General features: G+C 37.1%; 1 protein-coding gene across 5 annotated transcripts in view; it reads left to right on the top strand.

The window, feature by feature from the left end:
• ANKFN1 (ankyrin repeat and fibronectin type III domain containing 1) overlaps nt 1–25,380 on the top strand; it is a 158,329-nt gene that overhangs the window by 34,327 nt on the left and 98,622 nt on the right. Inside the window, exon 1 of one of the 5 annotated variants that reach the window (XM_054846791.1) lies at nt 6,252–6,368. The exons of the other annotated variants lie outside the window; for them this stretch is intronic. The gene's annotated coding sequence lies outside the window, so the exon portion shown is untranslated. Of the gene's footprint in view, nt 1–6,251; nt 6,369–25,380 lie in introns of those variants that run through there. 5 annotated transcript variants of the gene reach the window in all.

Here is a 25,380-nt window from a genome sequence, read left to right as displayed (position 1 = left end):
TGTATCTTATGTGATAAGTTTCATTAAATGTTAAATTCTAACAATACTGTTTAGGTTTTAAAGTACCTTGATGTACGTATCTGCCTTGTCATTTCAGTAGAACAATTTGGTCTGAATTGAAAAATGTCAGAATTTCATTCTAAAAGTACCTGCCAAATTACATGGTTTTATCTTCTGATAAGATGCTGTTCGAAAGACTGCAAAATATCTAAAGTAGTGTGGTTATCATCAGTTATTTTAATGGAAAATTTGTGTCCTAGTTAAAGACCAGGATTCTGTCCAAACACAGTGCAAAAGATGTTAACTTCCTCCATAAACATTTTAATGCAAGCCTCCTTGGAAAAAGAAAAGTAAGATAAAATAGGAATTTACTATCAACTGGTGGTTTATCCTAGGGCTCATATAGTTGTTTTTTCTGGTAGTAGTTCTTAAGAATGAACTAGGAAGGAATGGCTTTCTTAATTCCTTCCATCTCTATTTGTGATTAGTTTCCTAAGTTAGATGCCCCTCTCACTTTTACTTCATTGAGTAACTAAAACTGTTTATGCAGCATAATAAAACTATCCTAAATACACGTGGAGTGCAAATAGACATTTCCCAAATAGAGTAGAAATATAAAATTAGTTGTACAAAAGTTTATGAAGACCAGCTCTAAGAAGCAGAACAGAACTGGTCAAAGTAAGCTGCTGTTTTCTGTGTAGGCTGTTAGTTGGAATTCAGAGAAATATCCAGGAACATCCCTGGAATTTTTCTAGCTCCAGACATGTGGGGTTTTTTTTCCCCCTGATTATTAAGCAGTGGTAAGCACTACATTAACTGTCCTTTTCACTAATTAAAGTGGCATCCAGATGTCACTTCCAATTTCTGCAGTCCCTGCACCATCCCGGACTCTCACAGCTTCTTGAACAAAGCAGGCATCACACCTCTTGTCTGTCCCTCCTTAGTTTTACAAACCCTTGTTCAACACATGGGTTTTTCTGAAGTGATCTAATATTTTGGTACTGATACACTACTCTTGTCTGCTGAATACAGTCTGAATTTTTGAAGTAAGATCAATGAAATATTCACACACAAACATGAGATTGAACTGAAAAAAATCTGTATGTGCCTGAAAGCAGAGCTGAGTGTTTTGGCTCAGTGAGGCTAGGTTAGAGGCATGGTTTTTTCCTATTAATTCATGCACAAAGGCTTTCTCATGTTCAACTTGCTACCTTGGAGAAATGGCAAAATAAACATAGATTTGCAAAACAGCCATGCTAGAATAATTGTTTGGTGTCCATAATGATTCATGGATATCTGAAGCAAGATTTGTAGAGGAGACAATATTTTCTGTTAGCTGAAATTATACCTGCAGAAGATCATATGGACACACCAGACCCTTCAGCTTCTGATTTGGGAGAATAATAAAGGGGAGAGGGAATTAGTAGATTTAATTAAGCAAATACAATAGTTAAAATAAGTGTTGGAACATATAGGTTAAATTAAGCTTGCATATACACTTTTGTCTTAAAGAATCTGTGAAATCAAATATTTGAAGTGTGTATGTGGGTGTTGTATGTGCATTCGATATATGGTTGACTGTCTATCCAGTGCAATAGCCTTCTCTACCTCTGTTTTGTGCCACAACTTTGTGACATCTTTACACAAGATAATGTTAAATACTTTGTTTTTGAGAGATTTCTGCAGTTTAGTAGTTTTTATACATTAGTCAGAACTGGTTTATACATTTGTCAGAACTGTTACAGGTCCATTATTATAATCCATATGTATTAATTCTGATAATCATAGAATCATAGAATGGTTTGGGTTGGAAGGGACCTTAAAGCCCATCTAGTTCCACCCTCCTGCCATGTGCTGGGACATCCTCCAGGTTACCCAAAGCCCCATCCAACCTGGCCATGAACACTTCCAGGGATGGGGCATCCACAGCTTCTCTGGGCAACCTGTTCCAGTGCCTCACTGCCCTCACAGGGAAGAATTTCATCCTAATATCTAATCTAAACCTCCCCTCCTCCAGCTTAAAACCATTCCCCCTTGTCCTGTCACCACATGCCCTTGTAAACAGTACCTCTCCAGCTTTCAAAAAGTCCTTCTCCAGCTTTCCATTTTCTTTTTTCCATATCGCAAGGTCGGGATGTACTGTTTTCTGAACTAATACAGAAAATAAGACAGAGATCTTGTTTCAGAGATGAATATTAAAGTCTGTCTCTGAGTATGAACTAGTTCTCCCAGCAATGAGTCCCTCTTCTGCTGACACTCCATGTTGTGATCCGTTTCGATGAAAGACATTGAGGGGCAGGGGGACTGCAAAAAAGCATGCAGGCATGAGAGAACAGCACTTGCTGCAGTATGGCAAAATAAGGCTTCTTTTTACAGTATCAGGACAAACAATTTTAGAAGAACAGTACTACAATACACTATATTCTATCTTTGTGCATGACACCGGGAAATAGAAATCCATTTTTCAGATGAATGAAAAATAGGAGGTCCAAGTGTCAAGATCTTAGCACTAGGACAAGTTGGAAACTTTCCAGTGGAACATTTTTCTCTCAGCTAATGCCAGTTCACCAAAACCTAACACGTTGCATGAAAATGTCTATTCCAATGAAATTTTTGATGGAAATGTGCTTGGTTTCCTGCCAGCTCACCCGCTTTTCCCAGCTCTCAGCTCCCCGGCATCTCAGGTGGAATGGTGCCAGAAAGTCAAGTTTCTTCACATTCTTGGCCTGTTTGGCAGACTGCCAGAAAGGATGGGAGTCTGGGCTCACGAAAGTGGACAAGAAACCTTATACATGCACATACAACCATACACATACTCTCACAGGTCATTTAAATCCATGTCAGTTCATTCAAAGTAAAGGGTTTTTTACATAGAGGGTCCTTTAAATATGACCCTCCTATGGAAAATTTCTCATGTCAGAATTTTAATTCCAAGTTGCAACTGAAAAAAGTAAAATTGGGGAATATGAAAAATGTTCCTTATAAGGGATATGCTGGTTCCCGTGCAACAGCATGTTGCACTATTGTCATTGAGGCTATCAACAGCTCCATCTGCTTCTCTTTTTCATTGCATAACAGGATCTATATTTGTATTAGGTAAGGTGTTTACACACTTAACCTTAACAAAACAAGATGATATTTTTAGAGTTTTATAAACATTTATTTTATAGATTCTCCTTAAGCCACCTTAAATAAGGCAGGTAATCTTTTCTTGGTCACTAAGTTTTATCTGTGGACTGAGGCAGTAGAGAGTTTCAATGTTTTTGTCTGAATAATAAACAGCAAATAGGCATATATACTGAAATTCTGACTGAGAGGTCCCTGAAGCAGGAGCACTGTAATGTACTTTTTTCCATAGCCTCACTTCATGCACTGCAAGCTGCTCAGTCAGTTGTTATATGTAAGTAAATAAATAAACTTCAATCACACTGGGTTAGGTAATTTCTGACTGGGGGGATATATTCACATTTGAGACAAAAAGCAGTTGATTCAAGTAGCCATTAATGAATTCCTTTTCTGATTATTCTTAATACCTTGGATTAGCATAACAAAGTCAGACTCTTTAGGAGATCAGTACTCGAAGCAGTTAATTTTTCAATTGAGCTTTTGAGAAGCTGGGATTTATAGTAATAGATAAAGTTATTACTATTTCATCGAAGAAAGGTTCCTGAATTCCACTGCTGTGGAAATCAGTGTTGTGGTCATCAAGTCTGAGCCTCGCTGCCAGTCTGTCAAAAAATGTTGCTTTTGTAATAATAGGATAATGTTAAATGTCCTGTATAAGATCCTAAAATTTCTATTAAACAAATATCTTCCTTTGTCAAAATAAGGGATAAAAACATTACTTTTTTTGGGTTTTTGGTTTTTTTTTTTTTTGGGGGGGGGGGGTGGTGCACATTGTGTAGTAGAGCAGGTGGCTGCGTTGATGCTGTCCCTGGCTTTTTCATAAAACTGTAATGTGATTGGAAATTGCTCCCAATGTCTTTTTATTCTGGTGTGATAAAATGGGAATGATCAGCAAATTTTTCCTGTATTAATGCTAGCATTATGTACACAAATATTTGTAAAAGGCTTAGATAAAATGCACTGTTAGACTTACTAAGCATTAATTTGGGGTGTCGAAGATTTTTATTATGCTGGGAGTTAACTTTGAATGTTCTACATGTACATGTTTCTGCCCTTGTCATTGCAATAATGCTGAGGAAGGGTCCAAGGGTTGCAAGCAGCAGAAGAAAGTGGGTAGAGAATTTATTAGCAGAAACTTTAGTTCAGTCCTAAAAGCTGCCATCTCCCTCACTGTAGCTGCACAGAATCCCGAGATCCTTTGCTTGCTTTAACTTTGACATGTCTATCCATGAGGAGGAGAAAATGGGATGTGTGTGTGTATATATGCACACACACATACACAGCAGGATTGAGCACTTCAAATTCATCCTCTGAAAGGAAATTTTAAGATTAATAAAATCACAAACTTTTTAATTGGTTTCATATTAATTGGTCCTTGCTAAAAATGATGCAACAGAAACCCGTATGTTAACGGTTGCTTTCTAATGTCCCTAAATTGAACTCTCAGTTGCCCTCTCTAATCTCCTAATCTTTTTGCAAAGGAGAGCAGAAGGGCCTCTCTACAAAGCAATCTTGACTGCTTTATTTGACTCATTGGGGTGAGAGGAAAAAGGGAGGAGGGGGTGCAACACATATCATGCTGCAAATACAATTCAACATGTGCAATGAAGTGACAGCTGAATTCTTCAGGCCTTTATGTCAAAGAATCAGTGCTGGGCTGTGGTGTGTAAGCAAAGGCATCTCGTACTGTTATCTGACTAGTGTTCTCTAAGAGCAACAGTCTGACAGAGGGGAAAAAAATCAACTGGATTGCTGGAGGCAACTCTCTGGAAAATAGAACACTGGCACTGACTTTCCTCAGCAGCTACCTTGCATAAAGTAAAGCTCAGCTCTTTACCATAAGACTGAACTAGTTCTGACCTCTCTCCACTGTTGCAGGCACTCACAGCTGCTCTCTGGTGGAATGAGAAAAATCTGATTTCCGTACACAAGTGCATCATCTAAGATTTTGAACTTTTGTCTATTCACCCAGACATAATGTAACACATTTTTCTGATTGTTCTCTGGATGTTTTAAGGGACTCAGATAAGTCTATGCTTGAAAATTTGGATCTGGATCCGAGTCTTTGACCTTTTCTACCTCATAATATGAAGGTATTGAAACAAGTAATTCTGCAGAACAAAATTACACTCACAGTATTTTTGGGATGCTGGTTTTGGTGTCACCTGAAAGAGAGAGTGAGATATGATTGTGTTGTGCAATGCATGTCATGCTGTATATTTCATAACGAGGCTGATTTTCTTAATGCAACCAAAAAGTTTGAGGTTAGAATCAAGGCGTCTCTGTTCCCAATGCACTAACCTTCATGACTATTTCTATTAGCTCTTCATGTTGTAGGACCTCAGACTCACTGTGAGATCACCCTCCTCCAGAAGTATATTAATTAAAACCAGGGGTGGGCAAAGACAAGAAGCAAGGATTCCCAACTCCATATGCTGAACTAGACTGAGACCAATGGGCCTGTATAGAATGTAGATTCTCAAATATTTGGGGGTTCAGGAACATGGCCAGTGCAGCACTGAGCCTGGGGTATGAGAAGCAGCAGGGGACAGCAGCCACAGAGAACAGAGCTAAGGATTCAGGCTTGGATTTTTATAGGAGCCTGTGGAAGTAAAGGCATCTCTCTTCAATAGGCTGTCATGAATACTTATTAAAAGTTTATATTTCTTGCTATTGATCTCTCTCCATTTGCTGTAGTAAACTGGATCTGATTTCTTGATCTATGTCTCTGTAATCAGCTACCTTGATCCCAAAAGCTGATTACAATAACTAAATTAAACTGTGTGCAGTGGTGTATTGTCCCATCAGATGGCACAGATGAGTTCTACAGTCTCCTTGAGTCACCTAAATCAACTATTAATAGCTGGGTTTAATGGAAGAATTCCTAGGCAGCTCAGTTTTTTCTTTGGTCATAAGATATTCTGGAGGTTTGGGGTTTTTTTCTTCCTGAAATTGTTGTGCTGTTTTTGGTACTTAAGAGACAGACTCCAAACGAAGCAGCCATTCCTAACCTATGCAGACAAAGGGAGTGGTTCCCTTAGCAACAGGAACCATGTGGAGGTTCTCAGAGAGCTCTCTTTTCCCCCTACTCGTGTTTTCTTTTAACTCAACATTTTGCACAGCATCTTGCATGGAGACTCCGACAGCTGGGCTGGAGGCAAACGGTTCTTCCGGCTCTAGCTAACCAGTGCTCGAAAGGCAATTGTTCTACGCTCATCAGACAGAAAAAATGATAATCATGGGTAAGTGAACTGGCACACAATAAGAGTTCACGCTGAGGAGGGGGAAAGTTTACTGGCTTGCAACCAGAAGTGTCCAGCACTTCCCAGTAGGCATGTATGTTTGAAACAGGGGTACTAATGTGATGCTTACCTTGTTTACTGGTAGGATTGTATGTCTGCATTTGGCATTTCAGGGTTTGGAAACATTAGCACAACTGGGTTCTAGTCCTTAGTGTGCTACTGACTTCCTTTATAGCCCTGAACATCTCACCTCACCTCTCTGTTTTCCTTCCTCATCCACTAAACGGAAATGATATGCCAGGAGGATCTTGAAAGGACTGTAAAGTACTATAGAAATATACCATATTGCTTGGCAAAATTATCTTTGCTTTTGAAGGTAATGATAAGGTGTGCAGAATCTGAGATAAGCTATTGCTCTTATATTGAATATTTAACTCAACTTTTCTGTACATAGATTTAGTTGCATTTCTTCATGGTTCAGAAGAGGAGATATGTGCATGTAGTGTCTGTATATATATGTGCATATGCATAAAAATTTGTGTATGCTGGTGTATAAATAACAGAAATAGACCAGTTTATTTCCCTCAAAATAGCTATAGCATTGGTAATATAGTAGCTGTGTTTCAGTTAAATCCAGCATACTATAAAATAATGGAATTTAATCTTTGTATGTATTGAAATAAACATGTGTTCTGCTGTCCCTAAAGTGTTATGTATTACCAGAGCTCTTGCCAGTCTCAGTTGGAAAAGCCTAATGCATAAACTCCGTAAGTTTGTAGTCATTTTACCTAAAAAGAGACATCTGAATTAATCCAATTTTAAGTCAGGTTTTTTTATGGGGGACTTGCATAAGGGATGAATTTGTTTCTCTCTTCTTCCTAATTTACTGTACAAAGTTCCTCTGGTCACAATTTTTCATCACCTTTGAATTAAAATTCAGGCATTCGAGTTACTATTTTGACAAATAGTGCTGCATGCTGGTCATCTGGATGCAGGCTTCCTTTTATTCCACACTTACAGACGAGTCTCATAATGTCGCAATGAATGCATTTACCACTACAGGCAACTTAGTTGCTCTTATTTCAAATGTGATTACTGCAGGAAAAAATAGTCATTGGTAACTACATGCACAGAACAGCTGCAGAAGTATCATGCATGAGCTATCCAGTCATGTCAACAATGTACTGTTATTACTCTTCCTATTATTCCTTGTGCGATGCTAACCTACATATCACTTGCTGTGTGCTTGTACAGCACCCAGTACTGCTGAGCTTTTCCTAGATGATCACAGGTTCAAACAGTCATAATACTCCCTTTTGCGTGGTAATTGACAATTTGTGTCTTAGCTCCAATTTAATTTAAGAAAAATTGCCATGTTTGCACCTTTATGAATAATGTTAGCTTTTGTGCCTGAGTAAAGATGAAGGCAATAGTGTAATGTCACTGAAATGAATTGTTCTCCTTTTCTCTGTGTGGTTTTATTTCCCTCCTTTTATGCTCTACTTCAAGCAGTACTACTGCATGAATCAGTGATACCAGCTAAGGTAGAGGATTAAAATATATTACACTTACTAGGAAATGTTTGAGTTCCAAATTACAATTTGGTATGTATATTTTGTAATATGTGAAGAAAATCCTGGGTTTAGGGTTGCGGGTTTTTTAGCAAAGATTTTTAGTAATTGCAGATTGATCTTCTTCATTACTTCCCCCATCCCCATTTGGTGTCTAGTTCTACAGTTTTCCCTTGTTCATCATTTATCTTTTTGGGTAGAGTTTATTTTCATTCAGATGAACAAAAATGTCAGTCCTTTTGCCAGGCCTGCTCTTAAAGATTTTGTATGGATAAGCCACTGAATTACTTCAGATTTAATAAGTTTGTACTGTTATTAGCAGTAGTTATACTGTGCCTTTCATCCAAGCATTTGAAGTGCACTGCAATCATAAATTAAGCCTCCCCAGAAATCTGGAGACAAGGAAGTAACACTAAGGGATCACTTAATCGAGAAACTAAGTAAATAACAGGAATTCTAATAATCTACGGAAGTGCTACATATATTAGAACAGGAAGCAAAGATATAATGTAGAAGCAGCGAATTAGATTGATACCAACACCTATTTCAATTTCTTGGTGCTTCACATATAGGACACATATATAGAGTAAGCTGAAATGGAAGAAAAAGTGGATGTGAGTCTTAAAGATTAAAGAAAGGAATGATGATTGACCTATAGGAAGAATTATGAGAAGCCTATTTATGTGTCCGGCAGCCAAGAAGTTTGAGAAGTTTCATGCTTTTAGCAAGAAGGATAATCTCATATGGATCAAATTTCTGGATTTTACCATTTTTATATACTGTATGATTTTTCAACACCAAGTAAAAGGCAAGGCTATAATGTAGTAGCTCTTTCAGTCTTATTTATTCATTAAAAGATCAGTGGGTATAACTCCTCCAAGATACCTCTGGCTAAAAAGCAAATCATATATTAGCTTTCACATGGATTATGGCTTTTTATATTGTAGACCTGAAAAGAGGACTGGTGTGATAGTCTGGTGAGATACTGCCCCTAGCAACCTGTTAACAGTCATCTGATCCATTGCTGAAATACATTACTATTGCCTGAAGGTAGACAGTGGACATCCTCTTCTGTAAAGACTTTTTAGCATCTTTTGTGGGAAGAGCCAGAAAACCTAAGAATTGTGAATGGCTCTCATGCATCTGTTTCCAATTCTGGAACTGCTCTGGCATTTTCAGAGCGCCTTAAAGGATTTAAGAAGCCAGGACTAGTGACCATATACAGTCCGTAGCTGTTCAGCAAAGTAGCCAGAGTCTTCATCCTTGTGTCATTTAAGTCCTGACTCTGGGTATGTTTACATGGCAAATTCGTAATGTAGCTAGAGAGATGCATGTGAGTCAAATGCCAAGCAGTCCATGAGACTAATGGCCCAGCTACTTACTTATATAGATGGCAGCCCTGAAAGTAGACAAAGTGCCCAAAATCTTTCATTGCCCGACACCCCATTTAGTCATGTTGTATCACTGAGCAATACACAGTTCTTACTGTAGCACATGCTAGGGTGCTCCTGCTGCCATAGGTAGCAGCAGCTCTAAAAACACTGCAGCAATGAGTTTAGCTTGTTCCAGGTTGATGAGAAGACAAGCTCTCCAAAGACTTATGAGAGCACTCTTGTTTCTAAGGTGTACTACATCTAGTGCCTTCGTGTCTTCATTGCTAACATCGTTCTTGCTAGCTCATTTAGGACACAATTTGCTGTAATCACATTATGTTAGCTGGATGTCTAGGCATCGTTGATGTGGTATAAACTGTACTGAATTCACAACTGGAAAGTGTTATAACCCGAAGATTTATTTCACTGAAAAACCCCCAATATTCCCCAGCACTTAAAATGTAAAAATAACAATGTGATGTGCTTAAAAACTTAATGGCAATGAACAGCGCACATACGTCTTCTAAAGTGCAAGAGTAGGTGGGACATCTGAAAGAGTTCAGCAAGGAGTTTGGATAAACAAGCCTTGTCTCAAAGCCTTTTCAAATTCACAAATATCATACATATGACAAGACTTAGATTAATGTTTCTTCTCTCTACTTGAATGTTACCAATAGTTTCAATGGACAACTCTATGGGGAACTGGTGTTACTTCCTTATGCCCTCATTTTTAATCACCTGCTTCTATTAATTCTTTAGTCATGGGATTTGTGGAGCTGTTTCTCCTCTTCCCATGACAAGCTGATTTTACTTCTGTATCAGTTTTTGTTTGTAGACGTTGCTTTTTCATACGTCCTTTCTCTTATTCTTCCACTCAGTGGATAAAAAAAAGAATCTTTTCTTTCTTTTTCCTTCTCTTTCTCCTCTTTCAGCACCATTATGAAAAAGCACATAAATGTGTGTTGTAGAGTCTGCTATACAGAAGCTATTCTGAATTGTAATGGATGTATTCATGGGATCATCCTTCAGGCTCTAGTCTATTGCCTGGGACAGTTGTAGGACAAAGGAAGTAGGACGGTCTTCAAAATAAACAATAACTGTGGTTTATCATTTCATTTCTCTGTCTCCAGAAATATTTCTTTTTGATTCAAAAAGGTAAAATCAAGACCTGAAAAAAAAGTCCTTCACTGATTTTTTAGCCTTCTTTTGTGTCATCCTCAAGCCTATGTTTTAAGGATCATCTCATGTCTGATTCAGATTAGGTTTTTTCTGTAATAGTAAACCTTGAGAGTTTGGAGTGTGTTTTGGAGGAAGATCTGGAAGTTCAGTATGAGCTTAAAGTTGATATCTAAACTTTCCTTCCCCAGAAACATATCAGAAATGCATCTACAATGGCTCTGAGTCGAGGGTTAGTTTCCTGCCTTAAGGCAGATGGTGAGCTGAGAAAGACAGAAATCTGCAGAGGGATCCTAAAACAACCTTTTCTAAATCTTTTAAGGCTAATGTCTCCTTTTCCTTTTGCATCCTGACAATGTTGAAATTAATGATCTTTGGATTTAAATTTCACATGGAGTCAAGCTGAGAAAATGTACCTGAATCCAAGTTTCTTCTAAATACAAAGTTGCTGCAGCTTTTGTTCAGAGCTAATCCTTGTGTGAATCATATGGCAACGCTCAGCATGCCTGGTCTCCTGAAGATGTTCCTTTGAGGTCAGCAATTGTCTCAAGCAAATATTTGCCACTTCATAAATCTCTGCTTGTATAGGCTGGATTCTATAGCCTCTTTTTTGGGCAGTGCAAGATTATACAATAGCTATCATGCATCACCAGGGGAGTAACAAATTCTTTTGGAAAAGGAGACTAGATATTCAGACTGAAACACAATGTTTTTTTGTAACCAAACTAAGTTTTAGATCAGTCAGATTGTCACTTGAAATAGATAGGAATTTCAGGTCCAACATTTTAATGACTAAAATAATATGTAGCGAAAGTTGACATATGCAGTCAGTGCTGTTTTGAAAAGGAAAGGAAAAAGTTTGAAATATTTCACTGAATATATGATTTTAGTGCTTGGGGAAGTTTCTGTAATAATATTTGAAATTATGACTGTATTTCAAAAAATATTATAATGAAGTGTATCAAATTTGTTCAGAAGTTAATGTTAAGTTAGAACTGCCATGTAGCTATTTGTACCTCTTGAAAAGTATATCTGTCACTCAGCATTTTATATATGGAAAATTTGATGTATGGTCATTGCAAAAGGATATGGAAAAGAGCTAGCCATTTTTATTGGATTCTGTCTGGTGTGACAATACTTTTGGCTCACAAGTGAAGGTAATCATTCAATTTTTACTTAATATATAGCCAGAAAGTTATTCTTTAAAAATAATCAACATAGCATTTTACTTTGAGTTGGAATTTAAATCAGATGATGGTTGTTAGGGTTTTTTTAAAACTAAATGGGCTGATACATTATAAAATATCCCACATCTAATTAGTTAATATTGATTATGTTAAAAGTGACCTCCATTGTATAATTCCTTCTGTATGATCTGATTACTTTTCACTGCGGTACTGTGTACAAAGAAACTCTGTGACATCTCCATTGGGCAGCTGAATGTCTCTATGTTGTCCGTTTAAAGGGTTCTTCAGATTTCTAACGTAATGTTATAAGGCCTAGATCGATGCTGTCTGAACTTGACTGTTGTGGTCAATTTGGGATTAAAATTGTCATAATAGCTATATGTTCACTGCTTTCCAGGATATTCTTATATAAAGTATATCTTGTATTTCATTATCTGTATCTATTTTGAACATTTAGAACAGAAAGTGTGCAGTCTGAGTGGTCACAGGGGTAAGGATAGAGCCCAGGCTGTGACATGTTTCAGCATGTTTCCAAACTCAATTGAACTACTACAGTTTATATTATGTTATTTGTATTAGCTAAAAAATTGTTCCTTGCAGCAGCACATTAAAAACCCCCTCAGTTTCATTTATGTAATAATAAGAGGGTGAGAGTTGCAACATTTCATGTCTTACAGTGAGGCATGTATTTTTACATGATATCATGCTACAGGCATGATGTTTTAGGCATTTTTAAAACTCTGTAAGATGATAGAAAGATGAAGTTTTGGAGATCATAGCAGATTCTGAGCAATGTAAGAGAAAAAGGAGGAAAAGATTAGTTTAAGTAGTTGAAATTTCTTTTCTTTTGTCACTGTCTGCAGTTTGATGATAACCATTGCTCCAGACAGCTCCCATCCAATCATGTTATTGTCCTTACTGAGCAACAGTAACTCTTTGCTGGTTTGTATTTAAGGGAACAAAACAGAATGGCAAAAGAGTTTCTCCAAGTGATTTCTGCTGTTGCATTCATATTGCTATTTATTTAAAGCCACAGTATGCAATAGTAAAGCTGTGAAAGTGGTACTGTTTACACTGAGCATTGTCAGTCCTCACAATCTGCTTATAGAGCCAGTTGGTATTATATTTAGATTCATCATTCAAGAAACAAAGAAAGAATTGGGACAGAGAGAGGAGAGATGCTATAGGAGGATGGTAACAGGAGAAGTACAAATATTTTAGCCTATTACCTCCTAGTTTACCTGGCTACCTGGTCACAGAGTACAGTGTGCTTTGCAGGCAGAGGTGGCTAAGTGAGAGATAAATGTGTGTGGTTTTATACAGTCTTCATATCTTGCAGCTAAACATTATTTATAGATATTAATTAGTTCTCTGTCTCTGCTATTTTGTTATAAACCTCTGTCCAGCTTTCTGGCATGCTTTTTATAGGGATGATTAATAGTGAACTTTTCAAACTAACTCCCCTGCAGGAATCTGTAGAGAGAAGAAAGGTGACAGTAATGCACTGCTTTAGTGCGATACTGAGAAACTGTATGTTGAGAACAAGTGTAGTCACTGTTGCATGTGTTTTTTTCCCTGCCCATGGCAGGGGAGTTGGAACTAGATGATCTTTAAGGTCCCTTCCAAACCAAACTATTCTATGATTCTATGTTTCTAAATTGTTGACATCAAGTGTATTTAGTTGTAAACCCAGCAAACTCTGTAAATTGCATGTCTCAGACCTTATTCTTGCAAACACCTACTCACGGGTCTTACCTCATCAAAATCAGCTATTTATGCCCATAAGCATGCCGATTGGGCTTTCTTGCTTTAAATCAATGAGTTAAGAAAGACTACTGCTTTCAGGACACTGGTTGATTTATGCATGTTAGCAATAAAATACGTAATGTACCATAGTTCTTTCAAAGTGCCCAGCCAACTTTATTGGGACTTTTATCCTGCTCACAAAGTTTGCCTTACAGGACCAGGCTTCAACAGTGACAGACTTCCCAACAAGTGGCTAGACTGTTTATTTCGTGTTAGTTAGGCCACTACATTTCTTAAATAGGGGTTTTAGATTTATCTTGGGAATTCAAATTAATATTATAAAGCGGTTTTGTTGGGACAGAAAGGGAACATAATCCAAAAGCCTCTGAAATTAATGGAAGTTTTTAGCTGATTTCAATGAGCTGTGAGTTTAAGTTTCAAAGGGTGTTTTGCAGAATTAATTACTTTATTTAAATAGAAACCTCTCTTATGAATCTGATAATATTTTTTCTATCCTGCTAAAAACCACAGTGTCTTTAGGATCAGAATCCTGAAATTTCCATTATTATTCATGTTGTCATTGATGTTATTATTGAAAAGTTTGAAATTATATATAAAACCCAAGACAACCAACTGGTCAGACACCAGAATGGGACTAAGCAGAGCTAGCTGCTAATCATATCTCCATCACTGTGTAACTAAACTAACACATAACTATCATCTCTTCACCTTGCTGTTTCCTCTGTGACTTATTTATTTATATTGAAAGCTTGAAAGGGAAAGTATTCTCTCTTGCTAAGTGTTTGTAGACCATATAGCCCCAGATTCAGCAGGGGCCTCTTGATACTATAGTAATAAAAATAAACAATTAAAGTCTAGAATAATTGCTTTAATTAGATGTTTTAGAGCTGACCAACTGCAGATTATGGTAGAAATGTGTCATGCTGGCTGCTGTACTGGGTACAGAATAACTGGTTTGTGTCCTTAAGCTTGCCAACAATATTCTTTTCAACTGGAGTTATTAACCTGTATTCTCCCCAAGAACTGAAATGTAATACCAGTATGGTAACAAACACAAAAAAATGCATGCCGTGTTTCCATGTATTAGTAAATTGTTTTATTTTGAAAAAGTTTAATTATTATCTAATGCATTTTCCTTCCCCAATTCGAAATCTATAGAGTCTTCATAGATTGTAATTCAGTCTTTTTGCTCTCAACACATCTCTAATTTTCTTTGTACATCTGTATTGCAAGAATAAGAGCAATTTTCTTAAGATCCAGACATTTTCTTCTTTCTGGAAGGTCTGGTTTCTGTTCATAGTTCTCTGTTTTGTAGAGTTAAAAAAATATTTATTAACAGTTGGTCATGTGTAAAGTTCCAGTTTGCAGCTGGTGGAAGTTTGTAGTTTTACTAAATTTGTGTTGTCAATTTTAAACAGTTGAGTGCTACAACACAAAATGTGCACCAGGTTTGGTACGGAAGGCTGGGGAGAGAGAGACACCTTGGGTTTGTGCAAAGTTTTACTGGAATCTTCTCCTGTGCTTGTCTTCCTGGTGTGACTAGGGAAATTCTTGCAGACAGCAAAAAAAAATAGACTCAGAGTTAGAAGTGTAGACTAAATCAGATAAATTATTTCCTTTCCATCGTGAAACATGAATAGTTTGTACATGATTCTACAGGTGAAATTCATCATTAATGGTTTCCTGTTCTTTGGTTAAATGGATAGCTTTTGAAAGTTCTTACTCATAGTGTCTTACTATAGCCACTAATAACGGCTTCCACCATATATGTGACAGTGTTCTCTATGTGTGAGAGAACACCAAGTGTTGAGAGTTCAGTAGGCATTTAATAAAATAAGAGCATGTTCTTCTGAACAAAAAGTACTTTAAAACAGTGGCTTTTAGAAATCTGTCCTTATTGGGAGTCACTTCATTTTTTGATTTAAATGTTGGACTCTGTGATTTGTACGGGAAGAACTGGATTATTAACATGCAAAACCAGGCACCAGCAGACACATAATATACCTGTCTCAAGATATTTTTGAAATGTCACCTAAAATAGTTAATAGGTAATAGAAAAAAATGCTGCAAAGGAAGTGAAGGTGTTGGTTTATGTGTATTAGTATATGAAGCAATTCTGTGTGGTCACTTTGAAGACTCAGTAAGTACAAGACAGTTTGTTCCACTTTCTAAGAATTTGGGGTATGGTGAGTGGATTAACACAGGGAATTACTGCAAGGTAATCAGTATGCTGTAATTTTATGTTCCAGTGTAATTTGCAGTAATTTCCTGGGTAGACAAATGCAACGGAAAATGAAACGGAACTAAACGAACAGACAGCAGAGCAAACCCCAGCTTGCAATCCAGACTGCAAAGCTGAAAAATCCCCAAGTTTCCATCTGGCTGAATATAAAGGAAACACAATCCATAAAAGGGGATACTGAGATCTCCTACAAGTTCAAATGAGGACAGCTATGCATCCTTAGAGAAGCCATGACCAAACTTGTATGGGTAGAAATATAAAAATAGACTGTCAGCAACTCTGTGGTTTGGTTTTCACATTCTGAAAGACAATCACTGGTGGCAGACAGACCACCTCAGTTTGCATCTGACTAATCTGTATAGGAGGTTTAAAAATGAAATACAATTTTTACCTAGTTTCTCCTAGTCTGCTTGATAGTGCATGGGGGGGCTTTTATGTGGCATATTTGGTCAGACATATTAGGAAGAAGTGGTAAAATTAAAGTATTTGCTAACCACTATGAAAATTAAATACAGCCCTTGTGTATGGGAAAGGTGGAGAAGATTTTTTTATGTAATTCTGCCTTAGTGTACTGAACCACTTGTCCCTCAGCAAAGTACTGTTGATACAGGAATGAGACATAAAGCACCACAGCCATCTTTTCTGCCTCTGTTAAATGCATTCATTGTAACTAGAAAAAACAAGATAAAAAATGGCTCACATAATCCAGGCACCTGAGCATGTCTTCATTTTAACTGTTACAATCTGATCTTTTCATAAACACAGTGTTACATTTCCCTTTGAAATTTTATTTTGCTTTTGCTTTTGAAATTTAATGATCAAACACAGCAATCTGAAATTTTTAATGCCTCGCAAATGTGTCCTGGTCACAGACATAACAGGGTTTGCCTGTGCATTCTGTGCAGGTTTATCTGGATTCATCACCTCCAGTGAATAGGAGCAAAAGAGGACTTATTCACGTGTGCCTGCTTCTGCACCAGGCAAGGTTAATATTGCAAGACAAAAATTGTTCTAGCAAAGAAAAAGGAACGCTTTTCATTGCAAAATTGGAAACATCAAGACAGAAGAGAAAAAGGGAAATAACAAAATAGACTAGACTTGTTACCAGTCCTCTGAGTGAAGGAAAGACAAAGGGATCTTTCTACCCCTCGTCCCCAGTTAGGCGAGACAGATCAACCAACATTTGTTTTTTATCTTGTTATCTAAAGAAGTCTTATAGGGACATATGTCTTTAAATGGAGCGAGGAAACAGGTAGTTCATAGATGGGCTCAGTATCATCGGGTGACACTAATCCACGACTCATCAATGCTACCACACTATTACTACTAATATTAGCTTCTACTTAGTGCGTCAACCTGAGTCTCCCTGTGGTCATCCCCAGCTCCATCTCCTTGGAAATCTCTTTGCAGCACTTCTTGTTGAAGAGGGGAAGCTTACTTGGAGTTAACTGTTCACCAGGGATGAGATAGTGCCCCTTCATTAGGTCATGCAACAAACTCATAAAGAAATAAAAATAAATCTTGATTTTCATTCCTAGTTTTCTCCAGGCAACTTCTTTTGTATAAATGAATGTTGTGGTTCTTTTTCCAAGAATGATGTGGCTTGATGGGATAGGAAACGGTATCTTTTTAGTTTACATGGAAATTGCCAAGACAACGATGAAACAAAAAATATATTTTCTTAATTTAGAAGTCACTCCAGGAGGCTGATTTCTCAAGAGCATAAATGTCTGCCACATTATTTCATTTTGTGCTTTTCACAACTGATTAGAGAAGATAATACTGGAAAACTTTAAAGAAAAAATAAGAAAAACACAAAGTCATGAACTGGAATAAGAACGAAAGCTTGTCTGTCATCTGAAATAAGCTGTCTTGATAGGGGAGTGTTCCTACTGGCCTTTTCTCTTTCAGGGTAAAAACTAATTCAATGTAGTTATTTTCCCAATTTTCTTCCTTGAAAAGTTGAGCTCTGAATCTGGCTAGTACCACAAAAACATTTAAAAATTACCTCCCTGATGTTGTATTTAAAGCTCTTCCCCTTTCAGGTATGAGCTGACCAAGATATTTTGGCCCGTGCCTAAATATAAGCGGATTAATTAATTGTGCTGAAATGGCTGTGAGAATTTCCACTCATAAAGAAGGACTCATGCTTTCAAGTATCTTTTTTAACTGCATCTAAAATCTTCAACCATTATCAAGAAATCTGCATTTTATAAAATGTATTTAAGGATGAAAATATTGTTCCAAATTTTTTTTTTCAGATATACCAGTGAATCCATGGTTCAGTCCTCTGGATTGTAATTGTCTGTCACTACAGAAGGTATTTGCACCACTTAGCTTAGGTGGCAAAATGGGGGCCCAGACTCAACTCATTGGCAGTAGGTGACATCCAAATTTAACCAGTCTCAGCTACTCTGAGATGCTTGCCTCACTACTTTGACAGTAAAGGAAGCATTTACTACCAATGTAGATACCTAAAATGAAGGCAGGGTGACTGTCTCTTCCTCACTATGTCTTCCAACAGAGCTAACAGCATGGCATTTTGATTACAGGATTATCTGCCCCTCAGGTAAGTATTCATTGCACTTTAAACTTTTATGTCATTGACAGAAAGACTGCATCTGTTTAAACTTAAGTGCATACTTTAATATTTTAAGCATAGGAGGAAAAAAAGTCTTTCCATACTGATTGAATGAATGTTACAAAGGAGACGAATGTAATAGGAAATTCTAATGTTGTGTTACTAACTGCTGTAGTGATGCTCACCTACTTGATCTACGAAATCAGGATCTGGACCAAACTTTGTCAAAATTTTATAGCCTAGATTTTCACAGTTTGCAAATGGTGGAAATGTGTTGCTCTGAAACTTCTAGCTTGTTTTTCAGGCTGTCAAAGCTCAGAAGTTCAGACAGGCATTTGGCTGAGAACCCAAAACCTGAAATTTTCACCCGACTGGAAAATAAGTTGAGTTTTACTTGTCACTGTGTATAATACTGATACTGACGTTTACAGCAGAAAATATTCCTTTCCTAGCTAGAATTGTAAAGCTTTTAAAATAAGGTTCTTCAACTTAAATACTGCGACATCTGTGAACTTCTGCCAATTTTTAACAGCAAAATCATTGGTTCTCTGGAAATAAATACTACAGGCCTCTTGGTAAACCAGTTTAGACTTCAGAAATTTCAAGGCTCCTCACTGTGATCAATAAAGGATTCTTCAACTGGCAGAATAACTTCCCTTTATATATATGCTTTCTTCACACACAGATTTGTTGACATCAGTGGATTCTGTATGTGAAACAGTACTAATATACAGTGGAGAAATGTCTTGAACAGCAAGAACAATTTTTCAGTAATTGAGCTTGCATATAGAGCAGTGAAGAATTTGCATGGTTACAGATGTTGTAGAAGATTAAATATAAAGGCACTGTTACCTGCAGGAATGAAATCCATCTTGTCAGCTAGTTGGAAGACTCATGAGAAGGAATTTCCTGTTGTGGCCAATTTCATCTCTCCTTCCTCCGCCCCCATTACGTCTTTGCTGTGCCTGCTTCTTCAGCTCTATCCGAATATATTTTCACTACGGCACATTTAGTTATCAATCAACGGGAATCTCAGCTGCTGTTGTGCTTGGTGGACAAACTGTTCTTTCTTTACACTAACAAGGAATGCCTGAAATAGCCAGACACACAGCACTGATTGATGCAGCTACAGTTTATACACCTAGATTCAGACAGTCTGAAACTGCCAGAATTAATGGCTTATTATTAGAAAAATACTTCTGCTAGACTTATAATTTAAAACCATTTAAATGTCTCAGGCATAATCACTGAAGTTAAAGTTTTAGCTCACAGCTTGATGGTATGAGTTAGGCACGTCTGCCTATCTCAGGTGCGTTTTCTCTTAATGTTTTTGTGTTTTGTGGTTTTCTGGTATTTCTAGGATATGATATCTGGGATGATCAAGACTGATACACAACTTTCTATAGATTACATTATGTTCCCAACTTATATCACTGAGCAAAAGAGAAAACTGTCCCTCTTCCACTGAGTCAAGCCTAGTCCAAGCAGGTCTGGATCTCCTTGTAGAATACAGCTCTCACTTTTCAGTTCTTGTAGATAGCAATGCTCTGGTGCTAACTTCAGGGAGGGAGGAACAATTAAAAAGTGGAATGCAAAATTCCCCACTCCATAAGCTACAAAGAAGGGGAAGAGAAGGACGTAGCAAACTGCATCAGAGATGGGAGCTGTTTGTTGCTCATCACACTAGTGAAAAGGATGTTTAGAAGCTCTTGCGATGTGCATCATTCTAAAGGGCTGAGAGTATAAAATGACCAAACTTCAAATCAGCTAGTATTCTTAAAGTATATTAACAGTCTGATTTGGGGGAAATGACAAGAAAGATGATGGGACCCCAAAGGTTTAGGACTATGTAATGTTGTTGCACAAACAGAAATGACCATACATTTTCACTTACCATCTGGAACTATCCAGTTAGCTCAACTCAGTGGGTGCCCACTGCTCAGGGAAAACACCAAGAGGCCACTCCCGAAAGGCAATCTACACTTGCTGTATTGTTGGCAAAACAACTGCTTCTTCTCCTGGACTTATTCTGTAACATATAACAGAATTAAGGGCTTCAAAGAGAACATGTTGGAAATGAAGGGAAGGTACTGAGTGAGATATGAGAGGAGCAAGATAGCACACAAACAGGGGCTATGGGACAACTAGCTCAATTATGCCACACACATTCTTACTGCCTTTGAGTGTGATTCTTAATAATGGTTAGGCTTTCTGTTTTATATATGAGAGTTTAAGTTTGTGACTGGCTTTCATCAGCAAAATGAACCATGATTTAAAAGCCCCAGTGGCACAGAATGCGGAATACCGAGCTATGGGAAACCTGTTCAAAGGCTGTTTAGTCCTGAGTGCTCAAGAATAGATCATGGGCTGCCCAGGTAGGTGAAATCAGAGAACATGAGGAGCTAAAAGGGGATTGTGGATCTAACTGACACTGAAAGCATAGGACTATATGTTGTCTAAGCAACAGTCTGCACTGAGAAAAAGCTATCAAACTGACCTGGATATTCTCATCACTGAGTGTGTTTTGTAATGTGCAGTGCATAGCACCAGGATGCCTGAGCAAGGGCAATCTCTTACATTTTGCTGAACTGTAAATGGCTATAGCTTTGCCACCTGTGTTAATACAATACTCTTAGTTCGTGTAACCGTGTAAAATTACAAGAGTAAAATTATCAGTGCAATTAAGGAAGCTTTTAACTGATGGAGTTCTTCTGTTAACTAACTACAATTATATTTCTGGAAATACTCAGCACTTCAAAATATTTATGAAGCTTGATGCAAATATTTATTTATATATCGCCTGCTAGACATATTTTTATCTCTACTCTATTGTAGTCTAGTCAATCAGAACATCTAGTTCTTGAAACGGGTCAAGATTTTTGTGAATTGAGAAATAAAAAAAGATGATGTATGCTGAAAAGCATAATATTTTCAGAAAAAGTTTATGCTTTAGCAACCATCAGCACTGTTATTTTAGCAGGCCTCTTTTTAAAGAGAATCTTTTTTCATGGGCCACTATCAATTTTCTAAGTCATCAGTAAAAAAAAAAAAACAAATAAAAAAGATCTCAGAACTATTACATTGTCCCTTTTGAACTAAATATGTGCTATTCATCAGCTTTCGAAGACAGAGGAAGGACTTGGACGCTAGCTAGGGGGGAATCGGGAGGCTTCTGTGTAACCTTGAGAACAAGTGAGGCTGCATCCAGGGTTGCCTGTGTACTGAGGACACACAATGTCAGTCTGCCACCTTGGTTAGAAAGACAGATTTTTTTTCCTGCTCTTGCAAAGGGCATCTTTTTCCTTTTTTTTTTCCCAAGCTAGACTCCTGGTAGCTGAGCTCGATGTGTTAGTTGGTAGAGCAGAACAGCAGTCTTCGAACGCTGGTTGTTATACCAGACCATTGTTCCTGGTTCGTCAGAGCGATAAGTCACTCTGTAAATATACATGGGATGTGAAGTATATCTCTGTTGTCTTTCTACAAGAGCTGCTTCTGAAAACGGGTTTTTAGCTTGAGCAGTGGCAGCAAAAACACAGTTAGTATTGATTTCACAGGTTATCTGAGGCAAAGTCTTGTTTTGCTTTCTCTGGATAATTTGAGGCATCCTTTATAACCAGGACTTTCAGACATCCCTCAGAAAAGACAGAATTTTAGAGCCTTTTTTCCTTGCTTTTTTTAAAGTGAATTCAAAGTTAAGTCCTTTATATTTAGCCCTTCTTGGTGAATCTCAATATACTTGTTGTATTTAAATAAAACATATCTTTTTTTCTGTTTGTTTATGTTTAATTTTTTTCAGGAATAAATTCATAATATAGTCACTTACAATACTCAAGTACTTTTTTTTTTTTTAATCTGGCTCTGGGTAGTTAAAATACTTTTATACAATTTAGGGCTAAATTAATGCTATGTTTGCACTAGGAACACTAGGACTGTTTGCATTCTCATTGCACTAGGAAGTTCATGCAAGGACATATTTCTTATTTTTATTTAACATCCCAAATTTTATTGACTCAGAGTCTTAAGGTTAATAGGCATATTTATAAATATACCCACATCAATCTATATTGTGGCTCTCAGTAAGTGTTAGAGAGGAGTTGTTTGCACAGGAAGTTAAGACAAATTAACTAAAGATATGATTTTAAAGTATATTAGTTAAAGTGCATTAAAGCTTGGTGTGAATGTTCTCATTCAGAAGTAAAGTGACTGTAGTTCACTTTACCTTAATGCACTTTAAATTCACACCTTTCAGCTAATTTAGCTTTACTTCCTGTGTGGACAAGCCTTAAGATTGTTCCCATTAAATGGCTGTGCTGAGCTTTATTTTCTATTTCTTAATGCAAACATGTAAAATAGTCTTATGTTCTAAAGAGACTATGTTTTAAAAAGAGATTTTGTTATGAGTTTTCCAATCATGACATTTGCTTGAATGGGGTATTAGGTGGTAAATTTTAGAAATTTTAGGATAAACTATTCTTTTTTTTTTTTTTAATGTCAGGTATGAGATTAGTACAGACAGAAAGTATTTATCCAAACAAAAAACATAAGACGCTATGGGCAGCACATGAAACTATGACAACCCTTCCTCAATGAGTCTGCATTATTTTCACCTGAGAATCTACTGGAGCAGAATAAAGAGAGTTTGAACTATTTTTTCAGGATTCCTGAACTTTCAAAGCTCTGGAGAAAAGGTGCTGTACATAGCAGATCAACTCACCAGCACATACAGAGTGACATTGATGCTTTGAGGATGTCTGAAACTTAGAGTGGAGACACCTACACACACAGAGCTCTGCCCAGAAAACCTTGTCACTGACATGGCAGTGCACAGGCATTTTCTGTTTAAAAAAAATATATTCCATCTCACTATTTAGCAGTAATTTTGGTATAGGTATTCCATTTTAAAGATGGAAGTTTGATGACTTTATTACAGTCTCTTTGTGTATTTTGGGGTACTTATGATATATAAACTAATCACCTTTTTCTCAGCATAGATTTTCATTAGGTTTCGGTTTATATCCTTTTATTCTCATGTGTATTATCAAATGAAATATAACTGTTCTTCTCAGTTCCATTAAAAGCTGTATGTTTCAAGAAACTGAGCTCTTATCACAAAAGCTTTGAGTATGCAAATTTTTTAATGTTATTTGACATGTTAGGCTCTTATTAATATTGCATATTTATAGTATCAGGGATAGAAGCAAGATTGGCCAAACTAGGACTAACTGAAGCCTAACCCCTCTTATGCGAATTTATCCAATCTACTTGTAGCAACATTATTTACCCTTCACAGAACTAGTGCTTTTGCTGTTACCTATAGGTTGTTGTATTGAGCACCATACAGAGCTGGGTGATCTAAATGTATTCAACTGAAAACAAGGGTCTGAATTAGTGTTTGGATCGGCACAGTGTGTTGATCCCAATCCAGCAGCCTACCTGAGTTCCCACTTAATTTTTAAGTACTTAAGTGGTCACATTGGTTTTAGTGAAACTACTCAGACTTCTGAGGGGTTAAAGAAAATCATGTGCTTAATGCTTTCCAGGGGTAAGACCAGAATGCTAAACACATTTTAGGGTTTAGTGCTATGCATTTTACTCTGCTGATGACGTGAACTTTAACCAGGGAGTGTGTATTACATTTGCCAGCTGTTATCCATGGTGTTCTATGGTTTGATCAGAGCTGGCATGTAGCTCAAAAAAGACTGTATGGCAGCTGATAGTTAAGTATGTATGTAATAAAGATTGTATTTTTGGTCTTCAGATAATGGTGAAAAAGCTCCAATTCTCTTTCATACTCTTTTCCCCATTTTTCTCATTGTTCACATTTTTTAGGAAGCAGTAATATGATTTCTAGATCAGTCTTTATTCTCTGTATTCACTTTTTGCACTTTCTACATAACTTCTGTTCCCATTATGCATTGTTGATAAAAATTACAAATTGTTTGAGACAATTAAACTCTCAAATATCAGTAATTCCCAATGGTCTTTTCCATAAAAATCAAACTCTATGTGAAATAGAAGAATAATATAAGAAAATGTTGGTTTAAAAAAAGAGTAAAAATAGTAAACAGGTACAGTAGTGAGATACATTGCCAGAGACCAACTTTGCCACACACTTTAATAAGATAAAATATATTAATTGGTGCTTGAAAATATATTTGTATCTGATATGTACTAGCAAATTTACAGAGAACAAAGGAAACGAAAAGCCTCTGGCATCATTAATGGTTCACATACTTGTAAGACTGTTTTGCCACTGATAATTATGATAATAATGTCTTCTGTGAGTTTGATGGTTACATGTTGCCATCTCTTGAATCACAAAACATAGAATATCATGGAGGGAACATGTTGTAATAAACATAGGCAAGAAGCATCGTACAGATATTATTTGTGTTACAGGATCACCTACAGGCCCTATTTTATTAGGTATTGCATGTAAGAAAGCAAGCTAGCTGTGCAGACAGATGATGGATGAGGGTGGAAGGGGTCAGAGAAACAGGAAGCGACTTGGTCACGGTCATATAATAAGAATAGAAACGAAGTCTCCTCACTCCCAACCCCAGCGTGTTATCCTGTATTCCACACTGCTTCTCCATCTGTACGCTTAGTTATTTCTTAAGCTCAACCACTGCTTGAAATCTGAGCCCACCTGGATGTGACAATAAGCACCACCAAAGTTTTAAGTAGGTAAGTTGAATGTGCAGGTATAGCAAACTACTTAGCAAGCGTAGTATCAGGTTTCTAATTTTATCTGCAGAGACTATCATTCCAGTTGTATTTCAGCACCAAAATAGCACATTAGGCAAAACAAATTTGGCACAAATAATGAGTTTATCATCTCTTTGATTCCTCTGTACATGCCGTAGGTTTGAAGTTGCATTTCTAGTAGCTTCACAGACAAAAGCATAGTGTGTGGGAAGGACTGTAAACCAGTGGCCTCTGCAGCCACGTTTTTAGATTTAGGGATGACTGTCAAAGGAAACCTCTTCTGAAGCTGTTTTAGCTTCAAAAAGAGTAATTAACTTGTACCAGTTTTTCAGCTTAAGTCATAACCTCTGTCGACTCTTTTCTCTGGCATGCCATGTTCATCTTCCAATAAGCTGTCTTTTTGGTAA

Source organism: Grus americana, chromosome 18, assembly GCF_028858705.1.
Source record: "Grus americana isolate bGruAme1 chromosome 18, bGruAme1.mat, whole genome shotgun sequence".
Taxonomy (NCBI): Eukaryota; Metazoa; Chordata; class Aves; order Gruiformes; family Gruidae; genus Grus; species Grus americana.
This window is presented reverse-complemented; position numbering and strand designations above follow the sequence as displayed.